The 17,395-nt window shown below is 41.8% G+C and overlaps 1 pseudogene; it reads right to left on the bottom strand.

Annotated features, from left to right (window-relative positions):
• Positions 1 to 2,453: 2,453 nt before the first annotated feature.
• On the bottom strand, positions 2,454 to 4,096 carry LOC105487177 (programmed cell death protein 2 pseudogene; annotated as a pseudogene).
• Between the last annotated feature and the right edge of the window lie 13,299 nt (positions 4,097 to 17,395).

The raw sequence follows: 17,395 nt of genomic DNA on the forward strand, positions 1-17,395 counted from the left end.
TTGTTGTTGTTGTTGTTGTTAGACACAAGGTCTCGCTGTTGCCCAGGCTGGAGTGCAGTGGCATGGTCATAGCTTACTGTAACCTCAAACTCCTGGGCCGGAGTGATTCTTCTGCCTCAGCCTCATGAGTAGCTAGGACTACGGGTGCATGCCACGATGCTCAGCTTATTTCTTGTCTCAAAGTCTATTTTTGTGATGTTATTATGGCCACTCTAGCTCTCTTTTGGTCACTGCTTGCAGGGCATATCTTTTTTCTTTTCTTTTCTTTTCTTCTTAGATGAAGTCTCACTCTGTTGCCCAGGCTGGAGTGCAGTGGCGTGATCTCGGCTCACTACAACCTCCACCTCCGGGGTTCAAGCGGTTTTCCTGCCTCTGTCTCCCAAGTAGATGGGATTACAGGCATGCACCACCATGCCTGGCTAATTTTTATATTTTTATAGAGACGGGGTTTCTCCATGTTGGTCATGCTGGTCTCAAATGCCTGACCTCAGGTGGTCCGTCCACCTCAGCCTCCCAAAGTTCTGGGATTATAGGCGTGAGCCACTGCGCCCTGCCAGCATATCTGTTTTCTATCCTCTATATTTTAAATAATCTGTGTCTTTGAATCTAAGGTGTGTCTTTTATACAGAGCATGTAGTTGAATTGTGCTTTTTTAAAAATAGAATCTGACCATCTCTTCCTTTTGATTGGGATAATTAGACCATTCACTTCTAATGTAATTGTTGATAGGTTGGATTTATATTTGCCATTTCATATATTTTTTATATATCTTCTATCTTTTTATTCTGTTTCTTCTTTACTTCCTCATTTTGTATTAAATATTTTTGTATACCATTTAACACCTACATATTCCTTAGTTATTTTCTTGCTGGTAGCTCTAGGATTATAATATGCATGTTAACTCACCACTATGTACTTCATAATACTAACTCCATTCTAGTAAAATATAGAAACTTTGCTTCTGTATAGCCCCATTCCTTCTTTTCCTCCTTTGTGCTGATATGTATGTGTATGCATGTGTATATATACATACGCACACACACAGACATTCACATACACACATGCTTATATATACACACATATATACATTTTATATATACACGTATATACATTTTATATACACACATCTATATTATCTGGTTATAAACCTAATAATACAATGATAATATTATTGTTTTATGAAATCTTTTATTTTTTTAAGAAGGTAAGAGAATGAAACAAAAATATATAGTGTGAGTGCCATATGGTGCTATATTTTCTTATAGCATTTACAGGTTAATATAAGACTCTCTTAAATTAACTTATGTATTTACTATTTCTGGTAGTTTTCATTTTTTCCTGTGGATTAAAATTACAACCTGGTGTCAATTCCTTTTGGCCCAAAGGACTGTTTATAGTATCTTGTAAAGCAGATCTTCTAGCCACAAATTATCTCAGCCTATTTATTATTTATCTGGGAATAGCTTTATTTAGCTTTCATTTATGAAGGACAGTTTTGCTTAATATAGAATACTTTAGTAGTTATTTTTTTCTCAGTTTTTTTTGTTTGTTTGTTTTGTTTTTTGTTTTTTTTAGACAGAGCCTCACTCTGTTGCCCAGGCTGGAGTGCAGTGGCATGATCTCAGCTCACTGCAACCTCCCCTCCCGGGTTCAAGTCATTCTCCTGCCTCAGCCTCCTGAGTAGCTGGGATTACAGGTGTGCGCCACCATGCCCGGCTAATTTTTGTAGTTTTAGTGGAGACGGGGTTTCCCCATGTTGGTCAGGCTGGTGTGGAACTCCTGACCTTGTGATCTGCTGGCCTTGGTCTCCCATAGTGCTGGGATTATAGGTGTTAGCCACCGTGCCCGGCCTTTTTTCCCAGTATTTTTAATATGTCCTATTGGTCTTCATTATTTTAGATGAAAAATCAGGAATTAAAAGTGCTGTACTTTCCTGTACATAGTGAATCATTTTTCTCTTTCTGCTTTTAAGATTTTCTTTGTCTTTGAACACTTTGACTATGTTATGTTTAGGTGTGGATCTTTTTGTATTTATCTTACTTGAAGTTTGTTGTGCCTCTGTGCTATCTTAATTTTTTTTCTCGAAGTTGCAGTTTTCTATCATTATTTCTTTTTTCTCATCTTTGCAGATTTATTTCTATGCACATATACATATACAAATATTTTTACAAGAATAGGGTCATACCGTGAATACCACCTATAATGGTATCTCGGCTGTCAATATAGGTGTGTGTAATTAAGACTGTGTAGACTTCCACTGCGGATGTACCAAAATTTATTTAATTCCTTGTCACTGGATACTTTTGCTTCACTAATATGTAGACACTGTAAGCAATGCTTCGACATCTCTGCACCTCTATTTTTGGTATAAGTGTTTCCTTAGGATGAAGTCCCAGAAATTGAATTGCAAGGTATAAAAGATTATTAACGTTTTTTAAGGCTTTAAGATGCCTTTACAGTGTATCTGTTACATCCTGCTTCCACACAAATTATTCTGTAGAGCCAGTACCCAAGCTGCAGCTCTCAGCCCAGGTGAAGATATCCAGGATGCCCCAGTCAATGCTCTTGCCCAGTCTGCCAGCCTTCAGGTAGTTTAGGAGCTGAGGCATAACCTGGAATTCAAACATTCTCTTGGCATCACAAAGGATATTCTCTGGAATATCCTTTTCTTGAGGAATATTTTCACCTGAAATCCAGATGGGGGCAATACCTCTGCCATATCTGAGAATCTGTTCCGGTTCAAAGGCTATCTGAGTTTTGAACTTCTGAAAAATGTTATCTTCCCTGGATTCATGTTTTGCCATGGAATCCAGTTCTTCGTCAAGTGCATCACCCATGCTCCCTATAATCTCCGAGTAATCTTCCTTTTCCACAACTTCAGGTGTAATCTCATCTTTTGCTTCTATTACAATTGCAAATTCTGGAAAAAGGAAGTCGTGGTCTGGAATTATGTGGTCCAAATGATCTGATTGTGTACAAGCCTGTTTATATGTCAATTTCTGGTCTAGGCTCTGATGCTCCTTGCTGCAGTAATACGCTTTGTGGCATCTGGAGCATGTTTTGGGGCCTAAACAGCCACAAACTCCGCAGAGACCAGCACTAGACTTAAGTTGGAGACACACTGATTGTCCTGTTTCTGGGGAAGGATTCTCAGAAGGTGGCTCATATGAGTAAAAATCATTTTTCCTGGGTAGCTGATTCCTAAAAACTCGCAGGCCGGCACAGCACGGCGGCTCACGGCAGTAGAAGAGGAAGATGCCACGGTGGAAGGCGTCGGCGCGGCAGACAGCAGCGCGTACATCTGTAGCAGGAAGGAGAGCTGGCGGCTGCACAGCGCGCAGGCCAGGGCCTGATCCGCAGCCTGACCGCGCCCAGCCACGCCGGCCGCCCGCCCCTCTACCATTATTTCTACAAATTTTTTCTTCCTTTTTCTTCTCTCCTCTCATTCTGGGACTCCCACTGTATGTGTGTTTATATACTTGATGTCCCAAAAGTCTTTAAGGCTCTATTCATTTTTCTTCAATTTTTATCTTCAAGTTCACTGATGGATTCTTTTGCCATCTTGAATCCTCTGTTAAGGTCCTCTAGGTGAATTTCTCATTTCAGTTATTATACCTTCAACCCCAGAATTTCTCTTTGATTCTTTTCAATAATTCCTATCTGTTTATTGAGATTCTCTATTTGTTAATTCAATGTTTCCATACTTTCCTTTAATTTTTTAAATGTGATTTTTTTTTTAGCCCTTTGAACATATTTAAATAGCTGCTTTGATGTCTGTCTGATAAATCAAATACCTAGAATCACTCATAGGGAGTTTCTGTCATTTCCCCTTTTTCTTTACCCTGAATCATATTTTCTTTCTTTGCATGTCTCATTTTTGTTGGTGGTGTTTTTGAAAACTGAAGATTCTAGTTTTATATTGTAGCAACTCTAGATTCTATATTTCCACCGTGAAGGTTTGTTCTTTTTAAAATTTGTTCATTGTTTAGTAACCTACCTGAGTTAAATCTATCTCCCTAGTGATATGGAGCTGCTGATATCTCTGCCCAGATTTAATTCTTGTTTTTGTCTTTAAGACTGACTTCTTAAGGCTCATCCCTGTGTCTATGTAGCCCACTAGTCAGCCAATGATTGGACATAGGTTGTGCTGAAGTGCCTCAAGCAAGTAAGGATTTTGTCTTGTGCTGAAATTTGTGTGTGGGTAAGGGAATAGATTCAAAGTTCAGGCCATTGTTAAGTCTACTCCAGCATTTTAATTTCAACTAGGCCCTTCTGGGTCTCCTATGCACATGTGTCCAGCCTCAGGGTCAGCCAGAATTGTGTATATTGTTTGTACTGTCTTTGGTCTCTGCTGCTCATATGTGCACCCTCAGCCAGAAATATGCTTGCCTTAACCATGACTGTAATATCAGACAAGTAGAGCCATTGGCCCTCCCTCCTCACTTGATGCCAGGATAATCACTTTCACCAGTGCTGCTGGATATGGGTATCTGTTGCTCCAAACTGAATAAGTGTAGCTGTCTGTCCTCATGGGCCTGCCATGTCCTGGCAGAATCTCAGCACCAACTAAGCTGGGAAGAAGGTAGAAGTTAGGATCAGCCCCAGGTAAAGGCATCACACTTCCACTGTTCTTACCCAAAGTTCAATAGTTTTTCAAACATAAATGCTTCTGGAATTATTTTGTGCCTTTAGTTGATTTCAAGAGGAGTAAAAGGGTTGTTTTATCAATTTTGTCCAGCTTTATGGGTGTTTTTTCAGGAAAATATTGCTGGTCTCCTTACTAGACCATAGCCAGAAGTCTGAAATTTCAAGCTATAATTTTATATGCAAGTTAACTATCCCTGGTCATGTGTTCTTACTGTGCCATGTGGCCTCCCTTATGTTGCTTTAGCATCTGACAATTTACAAAGTGTTTTTCACAAGTATTACCTAGTACCCAAGACAACTCCATAACATTTTTGTTCTTGTTTTTTCTAGTTTTAGAGCTGAAGCAATTGAAGTATAAGAGATACTGGAGATAAATATTTACAAAGAGAAAACTTGAGTTTGGAGAAAAGAACATTAACCAAGAATGTAAAACGAATCAACAACCATGTCAGAATAGGAACCTGGGTCTTCCATTTCCCAGCTGAGGGTCTTTGTGCATCACCCACTTGCCTTCTTTTGGAAGAGCACTGGGGATAAAAATACTCCTCCTCCCTCCTCCACCCCACCTCCATCATGCACTTACTGGTATGAGGAAAAAGCACAAGTCAAAGGGCAATAGACCATTGGCACTCCCTGCCCCTAGAGGGTGCTGCTCTTTCTATAACATGAACACAGGTTGTCTAGAAAAGTGATTTAAGTGTGAAAGCATTTTTGATTATGGCAATTGCATACATTCTATCAATCTAATTCTAGCTGGATTAATCTGTCTTTAGTATATGGCTATTAATAATTTACATTATTCTCTTTGGTAATATATTTCTGTTCAAAGTGTCCATTAACATTGCTTTTTCTCAGGGACTTTCCCTCAACTCCTGGGTTTTAGTTGTAGTTTGTAGCAGCCTATTGAAGCATTCATGAGTGAGGATTTAATCAGGCAATTTTTGCAAAATTGAAGATCAGTTTTCAATGAAAGGAGATGACAAAATATTATAGTATTAAAATAAGTAGATATCTGTATATCGTAGTTACAAAATGAAAAATAAAAATCCTTCCAAACTGCTCTGAAATTCCTCCTGCTTCATAAATATGGGCTTTCTGATTCTTCTGAGGGCAGATTTCTTTGTTTTGCTGTGATTTTGTTTTTGACTGGGAAACTTATTCTTTTTGTTTAAGTACAAATGGCAAGTTCAAAATGGAATGTGTGGTGGACATTCTCTGGTTGCCCCTCTAGACTCTCTGCCCTTCTCTGCCTTACTCTGTGCCCAAAGAGGTGACCTCTAAGGACTGTAACAATTAGCTCCCCTGCCCTTTGGCTTCTGATTGATTTGACCAATGGAGGTACCAGCAGGAAAAGAGCATAAGAGGAGAGAGAGGTTGGTGGATTTGCTCCCCTAGCTCTCTTGCAGCTAGCTGTGGTTTGGCAGTGCCCTGGTGCCTCCCTTAAAGACACAGGTCCTGTTGGGGACCTTCTCCTATAGCTACAGGTCTCATCAGGTCCAGGTAAGGGCTCTTTCCCTCTACCTGTTCTGGCCCAGGGGTGGAAATGGCTTTGCATTTTTGCTAGTCCCTGGTGCTTGATCCACCTCTGTTGCTTTGCCCTAGTCCTGCTCTCAGGTCTGTAAATAAACACTTGATGAACTTGCAAGCCTTTCATCCCATTTGAGTGCTGGGACCTTCTAGACTCAGGCTGATACAGCAAGCTAGCATTTGGAATAAAATGAAAAAGAAAAAGAAGAGGGCCTGCGAGGGTATCCTGAGACCAGCTTTGGTCTTAGCTCAGGTACTATTTTGCCATACGGCCTTGAGTAAGTTATTTCTTCTCTCCAACTTTAAAATTGCTCATCTGTAAAAAGAGCAGCTGGGCCAGGTGTGGTGGCTCATGCCTATAACCCAGCACTCTGAGAGGCCGAGGTGGGCAGATCACCTGAGCTCAGGAGTTCGAGACCAGCCTGGTCAACATGGTGAAACCCCATCTCTACTAAAACTACAAAAATTAGCTGGGTGTGGAGACACACACCTGTAGTCCCAGCTACTCAGGAGGCTGAGGCAGGAGAATCACTTGAACCAGGGAGGTGGGGGCTGCAGTGAGCTGAGATCATGCCACTGCACTCCAGCCCGGGTGACAGAGTGAGACTCCATCTGAAAAAAAAAAAAAAAAAAAAGCAGTTGGACAAAACCAGAGGCTTTTGCACAGTTTTTTGCTCATGTGCCACCAAATGCATTCTGAAAAAATACATAATCAATTATTTTTAAAATTTTTCATCATGGTTTTAAATAGTTGTAAAGGGTGTAACATCCTGTGTATTGCAAATATTAATGTTTAAAATTAAACTGCTAACATCACTCCTTTAAATATATCCCATGGAATTTAAATATCACAGTAATTTTATACCCACCATCATCCATTGAAAAATTGATGAACACACTCTCCTTTAACAGTTAGAAATTTTACAATGTTCCTCTTTCTCCTTTAAATCATTATTTCCATTCTACTTCCCCCATAGAATTTTATAGGAATGTCATATTTTTTCCCGCTGCTAAGTCTCATATGGATCATCATGTCATAGTATCTAAATCAAAAACATGTTTATAGGCCAAAATTTCAGAATTTTTGTATTTCCTGGGATAATAAGGCTTTAAGGGTTAAACATTTTTCTGAATTGAGATATCAATGCTGTAAATTTTGGGATACAACTGATTAAAATTTAGATAATTGTTAAACAGAAAAAGTAAACTTAATGGGAATTCATCTCTCACTGATATGACTGGGGAAGGGTCTGGCGAGTCTTGACTAAAAGAACGTTTACTTTCCAACATTTGCCCTCAGCCCTCTGTTTGGTGCTCTCTCTCCCTCTACCCCCAACTCAGGTTTTTTTCCTCTCCAGGCAATGTCTCGTGGTAAGGTTTGGGATGGATAAGAGATACACCTTTACTGTTTCAAAGGGGAGAAGGGTAGCTGAGAAAGGGAAAGTGAGAAAGGAAATCCAGGTTCACATCTTCTCATGGGAGTTATCAGGTAGGTCAGTTTTTGTTGTTGTTGTTGTTGTTGTTTTGCATGTCTGTGTGTGTATGTTTGTGTGTGTGTGTGTGTTTGTGTTTTGAGACACAGTCTTGCTCTATCGCCCAGGCTGGAGGGCAATGGCACGATATTGGTTCACTGCATCCTCTGCCTCCTGGGTTCAAGCAATTCTCCTGCCTCAGCTTCCTGAGTAGCTGGGATTACAGGCACATGACACCATACCCCGCTATTTTTTTTTTTTTTTTCTTCTTACTTTAAGTTCTGGGATACATGTGCAGAACGTGCAGGTTTGCTACATAAGTATACATATGCCATGGTGGTTTGCTGCACCTATCAACCCATCATCTAGGTTTTAAGCCCCACATGCATTAGGTATTTGTCCTAATGCTTCCCCTCCCCTAGCCCCCCACCCCCTCACAGGTCCCAATGTGTAATGTTCCCCTCCCTGTGTCCATGTGTTCTCATTGTTCAACTCCCACTTATGAGTGAGAACATGCAGTGTTTGGTTTTCTCTTCTTGTGTTACCTTGCTGAGACTGATGGCTTCCAGCTTCATGTTCCTGCAAAGGACATGTACTCATCATTTTTTATGGCTGCATAGTATTCCATGGCATATATGTGCCACATTTTCTTTATCCAGTCTATCATTGATGGACATTGGGTTGGTTCCAAGTCCTTGCTATTGTAAATAGTGCTGCAGTAAACATACATGTGCATATGTCTTTATAGTAAAATGATTTATAATCCTTTGGGTGTATACCCAGTAATGGGATTGCGGGGTCAGATGGTATTTCTGGTTCTAGATCCTTGAGGAATCACCACACTGTCTTCCACAATGGTTGAACGAATTTACACTCCCACCAACAGTGTAAAAGCATTCTTATTTCTCCGCAACCTCTCCAGCATCTGTTGTTTCCTGACTTTTTAATAATTGCCATTCTAGGCCGGATGCGGTAGCTTACACCTGTAATCCCAACACTTTGGGAGGCCGAGGCGGGTGGATCACGAGGTCAGAGATCGAGACCATCCTGGCTAACACGGTGAAACCCTGTCTCTACTAAAACTACAAAAAATTAGCCGGGCGTGGTGGCAGGCGCCTATAGTCCCAGCTACTCAGGAGGCTGAGGCAGGAGAATGGCGTGAACCCGGGAGGCGGAGCTTGCAGTGAGCTGAGATCGTGCCACTGCACTCCAGCCTGGGCGACAGAGCGAGACTCCGTCTCAAAAAAAAAAAAAAAAAAAAAAAAAAAAATTGCCATTCTAAGTGGTATAAGATCACACCCGGCTAATTTTTGTATTTTTAGTAGAGACAGGGTTTCACAATGTTGGCCGGGTTGGTCTTGAACTCCTAAGCTCAGGTGATCTGCTTGCGTCGCCGTCCCAAAGTGCGGGTTTATAGGCATGAGCCACCGCACCTGGCCTCAGGCAGGTAAGTTTTAGGAAATTGTACACACGGAAACTGAGAATCTAGAAATGGAGTATCTTAAAAAACTGTGTGTGGTGACTCTACCTTGCAAATTGTATCCCCTGTGGATGAGCCCCCTAATTTGAAGGCCACTGGGCTTGGTGGTGTCTGAAGGGCACCCCTAAATGGGTAGCTTCACAGAGTCATGTCTCAGAGAGCCAGTTCTGGAGTATGACTTGGGCAACTTTCTTCACAGAAGCTTCGTGCCTCAGTTTCCTTATGTGTAAAATGGGGATGTATACAGCTCTAACTTATAGGGGATTCTTTAGGAGTTAAGTGAGATATTGTTTATGAAGCACCTGGTATATGGCAAATGCTCAAAACAGATTCAAAGGATTGAAAAGATTCCTCCCAACTCTGACACACTCTGGGAAGGGGCCCAGGGATCCCTGAATCACCTGTTCCTCCATTGAAGTCCTATTTTAAGGCAATGAGCTGCCATTATAAACATCATGATGTCCCTGTAATGAAAAGCAGAGTACTCCAGGATCTTTGGCTCATTTTTTTTATTTGGTGTTTTGGTTTTGGTTTTGGTTTTGGTAAATTTTACTGTCTACTGAGGCTTTTCTGATTTTTCAACATTTATCCACAGGTCTTGACCTTTACCATCTCAGGGAGGTTGATATATCCAGTGATTCATGCAGTAGAAGCAATGGGCCATGGATCGCTAGAGAGATTCATGGTCTAGAGACCAGCTTGGCTGTCTTAACAGGGCTCCCCCATTTCTCAGAGAAAAAGTTATAACCAGGCTATGTGTGCAGGCTGTGTGAGCCCAGAAAATGACAGTTCCTGCTTTCCAGGAATGGGAATAAACAGATATTCACTGTACTCTCCTGGAAAAACTGAGGTTGCCTAGGGGCCAATTTTGAATCAGGCAATCCAACATTTAAGGTTTTTGCCAGAGAAACAAAATGAGACATTGATATGCTAAGAAGCTGCTAACTGAGTCAGTTTTGCTGGCGGCCTGCTCTGATGTGACTTCTGTGCTAACATTATTGCTCAGACACTAGGCCCACACAATGGCTACCCTGCTGACTGCCACTTTGCCACTAGAATGTGGGGCCTCCCTGGCACATCAGCAGGCTGAGTTCTGAATTCTCAGTTTCATTTCCTACTGATACAGCGGAATGCTGCTGTTTTCCTTTTATAAAGAAACCATTTGTGTATATTGCCCCTTATTTGAGTTTCTTCATTACCATGTCTCAGAGCACAGTTTTAATTTATAGAATCTTGGCAGCTTTATCTAAATGATTTCTTATTTTGAAATTTAATTTTATTCTCGTATTTTTTGAGAAGAATGAAAATCAGTGATGAGTATGGTAGATTGAACACATTAGTGGTCGCAGTTCTTTATCCCTTCCCATATTCACGCCTGATACCATGTAATTGTGCATATTCTACCAATCTGGCTCAGGGTCAGCTATGGGACTTGTCTTCACCAACGGGATGCTAGCAAATGTGATTTAAACAGAGACTTGAAAAGTGTCTGCACAATTGAGCTTGTCTACTTTTGTTCGTCGGCCATTACCAAGTGCAGGTGCCTGTGCTAGGCTGCTGGAGGATGAGAGACATGTGGACCAGAATCAAGTGGCCCTGCTTGTCCCGGTCAACCTAGATTAGCTAAGAACCAGCCAAGCCCAGACACGAAGCAATCCCTGCTAAGACAGAAAGAACATGTCCACAGATCTATGGACTCGTGAATCAAATTCTTGCTCATTATTTGAAGCCACTGAGTTTTGGGGTTGTTTGTTGTATAGCATTGTTGTGATAATAGTTAGTGGCCTAGAATATGCAGTGGCAGACCTGTGCTTCTGGAGCAGAATCCAAGGGAACACAGCCCATGTGCGACACCTCCCAGGGACTTGGGAAATAGTGATAAACAGAGAAGGAGGGAACCTTACTAAGGCGACTCAAACACTTCCACTGTGCACCTAGGGGATCCACATCAGTGAGATTCAGCAGAGTAAAGTAAACATAAGTACAGGCTCCAGAGTTGGGCTCCTGGGTCCAAAACCCAGATTCATTTATGAGCTTCATGTTCTTGAGCAAGTTACTTTACCTTTTGGACCTCCGTTTCCTCCTTTGTAAAACAGATAGATAACAAATAATACCTACGTCATAAGGTTGTTAGGAGGATTAGATTTAAAATTTTTTTTAATTTATTTTTAATGACACGTATATGTAGTTATGGTATACAGCATGATGTTTTGAAATGATGTAGAGTGGCTAAATTGAGCTATTTAATGTATGCATTATCTCACCTGCTTTTTTGTGGTAAGAATACTTAAAATCTACTCTCTTCGTGATTTTCTTACCACATTTTCTTTATCCGTTCAGTTGCTGATGGACAGTTAGGTTGATTCCATATCTTGGTTATTATGGATAATGCGGCAGTGAACATGGCAGTGCAGATACCTCTTTGACATACTAATTTCATTTCCTTTGGATCTATATCCAGTTGTGGGATTGCTGGATCATATGATAGTTCTGTTATTAATTTTTTGAGAAATATGCATACTGTTTTCCATAATGGCTGTACTAATTTACATTCCCACCAACAGTGTGCCAGGGTTTCTTTTTCTCCACGTTCTCACCAGCACTTATCTTTCATTTTTGTTTTTATAGTAGCCATTCTAATAAGTGTGAGGTGATATCTCATTCTGGTTTTAACTTGCATTTCCCTGGTGATTAGTGATGTCAAGTATTTTTTCATGGACCTGTTGCCCATTTGTTGGTCTTCTTTTGAGAAATGTCTAGGTCCTTTGCTCTTTTTTTTTTTTTTTTTCAAGACAGAGTCTTGCTCTGGCGCCCAGGCTGGAGTGCAGTGGCGTGATCTTGGCTCATTGCAACTTCCACCTCCCCGGTTCAAGCGATTCTCCTGCCTCAGCCTCCCGAGTAGCTGGGACTACAGGCGTGTGCCACCACACCTGGCTAATTTTTTTTATTTTTAGTAGAGACAGGTTTTCACTGTGTTGGCCAGGATGGTCTCGATGTCCTGACCTCGTGATCTGCCCTCCTCAGCCTCCCAAAGTGCTGGCATTACAGGCGTGAGCCACTGCACCCAACCCCTTTGCTCATTTTTTAATAGGGTTATTTATTTTATAGCTATTGAGTTACTTGAGTTCCTTACATATCTGGGGTACTAACCCCTCATTAGATGTTTGGTTTGTAAATATTTTCTCTTGTTTTTTAGGTTATCTCTTCATTCTGATGATTGTTTCCTTTGCTGTGCAGGAACTTTGGAGTTTGATGTCATCCCATTTGTCTATTTTTGCTTTTGTTGCATATGCTTTTGGTTTCATATCCCCCCAAAATTATTATCCAGACCAATGCCATGGAATGTTTCTCGTTTTCTTCTAGTAGTCTTACAGTTTCAGGTCCACTTTTAAATGTTTAATCTATTTTGAGTTGATTTTTGCATACGGTGTGAGATAAGGGTCTCATGTCCTTATGTATGTGGATATCCATTTTCCTGAGTGTCTCTTGTTGAAGAGACTGTCCTTTCCCCATTGTGTGTTCTTGGCATCTTGGTCAAACATCAGTTGATCTTAATGCACTTGGAATGGCTCAGTGCAAGCCCTAGGTAAGTATTTGTTAAATAAATAAATAAAGTGTGACCTCATTTCTACCCACAGGCTGATCAAGCCTGGGGGACGTCTGGATTACATTTGTCTTTTGGTAGGAAGGATATATTTGCATCATGGAGGGACTGTTTCTCATTTCATATAGTCAAACATTGACTTCTGAAGAACTGAATGCATACTCAACAGCTCTAAAATATCTGGGGAAAGACAATGTTTTCCTTTTGAAACCCCAAGCTATTGTATCAATATCCTGGGCTCAGTTAATTCATCTTAATATGTTTGGGGGCAGTGCTCAATGTGAGATTTCAGGAAAGGCAAGGGGAATAATGTTATCCTTTCTTTAAGAGGCAGGGAAGGGTACACTACATTTCAGAAAGATATCCATTCCAAATTATTAAAATAAAACTTTTGATACTTAGAGAGGTAATCCCCAATTACGTGAAAAATCTCAGCTAAAAATATTTATTTCTTTGAAGAATCTCCAAAGCCATGACTGTATTGCATTATTATTATTATCATTATTATTATTATTGTTTGAAACAGAGTCTCGCTGTGTTGACAAGGCTGGAGGGCAGTGATCTCAGCTCACTGCAACCTCCACTTCCCGGGTCCAAGTGATTCTCCTGCCTCAGCCTCCCAAGTAGCTGGGATTGCAGGCACATGCCACCACACCCAGCTAATTTTTGTATTTTTGGTAGAGACGGGGTTTCACCATGTTGGCTAGGCTGGTCTCCAACTCCTGACCTCAGGTGATCCGACTGCCTTGGCCTCCCAAAGTGTTGGGATTACAGGCATGAGCCACCACACCAGACTCCATTGTTTTTAAAAGTAACAGATGCAAGTCAAAATCTCATGGCCCTGCTATGGTAGGGAAGGCACAAGGAGTGTGTGTGTGTGTGTGTTTGTGTGTGTGTGTGTGTACATGTGTGTGCAGAGATGTGCTTTCTCCTGAGTAAGAGTCTCTGCTATCTCAGAGAAAAAAATGAGATTGTGCGATTTGAACAAAAGCTTAACCTCTATCCTCCTGCTGAGTTCCCTGACCACGCTTTTCTCCCTCCATCCCTCCCGTCCTTCTCCCCGATAGACATAGGTCCTTAACCAGAGCCTTTTGGGAACAGGTAGAAGGTAGAGATTTGAATTGAGTAAAACTGGAAGAACATAACCATCCCCATGTACCCAAATAATGGAAAGAGAAATTGTCTAGAACTCAATTAAATCCATATAAGCAAAATAACATGAAATCTTTAATAGGAGCTCTAAATTGCTGAGAAATTTACTGTTGGTGGGCAACCAGGGCCAAGGCTACACCCATGGCACAATAGTTGACAAAAGGTCCGTGGAAACTGCCTGGACGCTCTTAAGGACCTGAAGACCCAGCTGTGATGTTAGCTACTAGGGGGTCATTTATGTCATGGATCATGAAAAGGTCATATTTAATGTACAGTTTTAAATTGAGACAGCACTTTGGGAGGCCAAGGTGGGCAGATCACCTGAGGTCAGAAGTCTGAGACCAGCCTGGCCAACATGGTGAAACCCTGTCTCTACTAAAAATACCAAAAAAAAAAAAAAAAAAAAAATTACCTGGCCCTGGTGGCAGGCACCTGTAATCCCAGCTATTTGGGAGACTGAGGCAGGAGAATCACTTGAACCCAGGAGGCAGAGGTTGCAGTGAGTGGAGACTGCACCATTGCACTCCAGCCTGGGCAACAAGAGTGAAACTCCATCTCAAAACAAAACAAACAAACAAAAAAGAGACTTAATGGTTCGTTCTTTATAGTCTTAAAAACTACCCCAAAATATTGTGACTTTAAATAATAACCATTTTATTATGCTTCTGAATTCTGTGGCCAGGAATTTGGACAGGGTATGGAGAAGCTGACTTATCTTTGTTCCACAATGTTTGGGACCAGGGGACTTAATGGCTGGGAGGTGAGTCAAAAGCTGGGGACTAGAATGATCTGGCATCTCTTCACTCACATGTCTGGTACCTTAGCAGGGAGGACTCAAAGACTAAGACTGTGAATTAGTTCTCTAATTAGTAGCAAATTATCACAAACGATGGTTTAGAACAATACACATTTATTATCCCACATAATGGGGGATCGGCAGGACTTTTTTGGATGGGCAGGACTCTGCTCATGAGGTTACAATCAAGGGCTAGTGTTTCATCAAAGGCTCAACTGGAGAAGAATATGCTTCTAAGCTCACTTACATAGTTGTTGGCAGAATTCAGTTCCTTTTGGGTTGCTGGACTGAGGTAGGTTCCTGGTTGCCTGTTGGACAGAGGCTGTCCTCAGTTCCTTGCCATGTGGAACTCCCATACATGGCCACTTGTTTCATCAAAAGTGGCAAGGCAGAGTCCACTAGGCAGATGGGAGGTATAATCTCATGTAACATAGTAACAAAAGGGACATCCCCTCACCTTCACAGTATTCCACTGATTAGAAGCAAGTTACGGTCTCACCCTCACTAAGAGGAGAGGATTATGCAAAGGTGTGAATACCAGGAGATGAGGGTAAGGAGGGGGGCATCTTAGAGTCCTTCTGCCACCGATGCCCACCAGAGTGGCTACACGTGGCCTCTCAACATGGCTTAGCTTCCTCACAACATGGCGACCTCAGGGAAGTTGGACTTCTTACAGAACAGCTCAGGGATCCAAGTATGAGCAATCTAATGAAAAAAGTAGAAGCGACTTTGTCTTTTCCTAGACTTCCTCAGTCTAGGAAGTTACTCCTTATCACTTTCACAGTGGTCTACAGGTTGAAGCAGTTGCAGGTCCATCCAAATTCAAGTGGAGGAGAATTAGATTGCAGCCCTTGAGGAAGAGAGATGAGGTTACATTGTAGGAGCACATGGGATAGCTGACGTTGTCCCAGCTATCTTTGTTCTCTGCCAGTCAGCTTTATGTGGACAATAAAGGGATGACACAATAAAAGGAAGTATGACCTGCTAAGTTTGACTATATAAATGATTACTCAAGCAATGACACTATAGATAGTGAAAGGGTTGCTATTAGTAAATAAGCTGAGACAACAGGCATAAACCAGAACTGGCCAGGGCAAACTAGGATGCCTGGTTAGCCTAGACCTGCCAATATTCTCCCTGTTCCCATAGCCTGTGTGGAAGTAGTATCACTTTATCAGGTGGACTTAGCTTGGGAATCCCAAGTGTTATCCAGCAGGGATAAGCACAGTGGTTCTTCACAACAGTGGGGCTAAGAGCACTGTAGAGAAGCCCATTATGAGAAGGAACATGCAGTCAGGAAGGTGACCGAGGAGGAATGCAAGATGAATACTTTTTCAGTTACAAGCGACAGAGTCTTTCCTTAAATTATTTTAACAGAAACAAAACAAAACAAAGCAAGCAGAAAGAATATGGATTGACTCACATAACTAAAAAGTTCAAAGGAAGTACAGCTTCAGGTCTGGCTGGATCTAGGGGTTCTAACCATGTCATTGGGACTGTGTCTTCCCATAGCTGGGCTCTGCTTTCCTCTGTGTTAGCTGAATTCAGGCAAGCTCTTTCCACATGGCGCCCTTTGGCTCCTCTAAGCTTAAACTATATCCTCAGAGTCATCTCAAAGGAAAAGAAAACTTTCCATTCAAGCTCTTAAATCTGGATCTCATTGGCTTGGCCTGTCACATGACCATCTTGCCAAGGGGATGGCATACATGATTGGCCAGGTCTGGGTCATTTGCCGACAGCAGTCAGGGGTAGAGCAAGTCCACCCAGAACACATAGACTGAGCATGAGAGAAGGCTTTTTCTTTAAGAAAAATTGAGACACTGCTACCAGAACTGGGGGGAATGGAAAACAGGTGCCCTCTATAGCTCTCTTTCCCAATAAACTAAAAAAGAGGGTAAGGCCGGGCGCAGTGGCTCACGCCTGTAATCCCAGCACTTTGAGAGGCCGAGGCAGGTGGATCACCTGAGGTCGGGAGTTCGAGACCAGCCTGACCAACATGGAGAAACCCTGTCTCTACTAAAAATACAAAATTAGCTGGGCCTGGTGGCATATGCCTATAATCCCAGCCACTAGGGAGGCTGAGGCAGGAGAATTGCTTGAATCTGGGAGGCAGAGGTTGTGGTGAGCTGAGATCGTGCCATTGCACTCCAGCCTGGGCAACAAGAGTGAAACTCTGCCTCAGAAAAAAAAAAAAAAAAAAGAGGGTAACCTTCAAGGAGGAAGCGAGAAATCCACCTTTAGGTTATAACTGCTCAGATGCTAGACCTGGCCAATTCTGGCATTTACTTCTCATGCCAGCACTAGGAAGTCACTAAAATTAGTTGTCTCGTCACCCTTTGACAGGTGCAGAAAATGCAGCATATTGGCAAAGGAGGAGGGTAGATGTATCAGTTATCTATTGCCACAGTAATGCTGTGTAACAAACCACCTCCAAAACTCAGTTACAAAAAACAATAAGCATTTACTTAGCTCTTGAGTCTGCGGGTTGGAGATTTAATCTGGATAGTTCCTCTAGTCTCCTTTGAGCTCTCTCACTCTCTGGGGGTAGCTGGCTGTTGGCGGGGGGCTCACACATGTGGTGATCAGCTAGAATAACTAAACTCTGTTTCACCTTTCTCTCCTATTCTTCCAGCAGACTAGCTTGGGTATACAGTTGTCCCTGGGTATTCATGAATAACTGGTTCCAGGACCTCCACAGAAAACAAAATCTACAGATG

This window comes from Macaca nemestrina, chromosome 14 (genome assembly GCF_043159975.1).
Source record: "Macaca nemestrina isolate mMacNem1 chromosome 14, mMacNem.hap1, whole genome shotgun sequence".
Taxonomy (NCBI): Eukaryota; Metazoa; Chordata; class Mammalia; order Primates; family Cercopithecidae; genus Macaca; species Macaca nemestrina.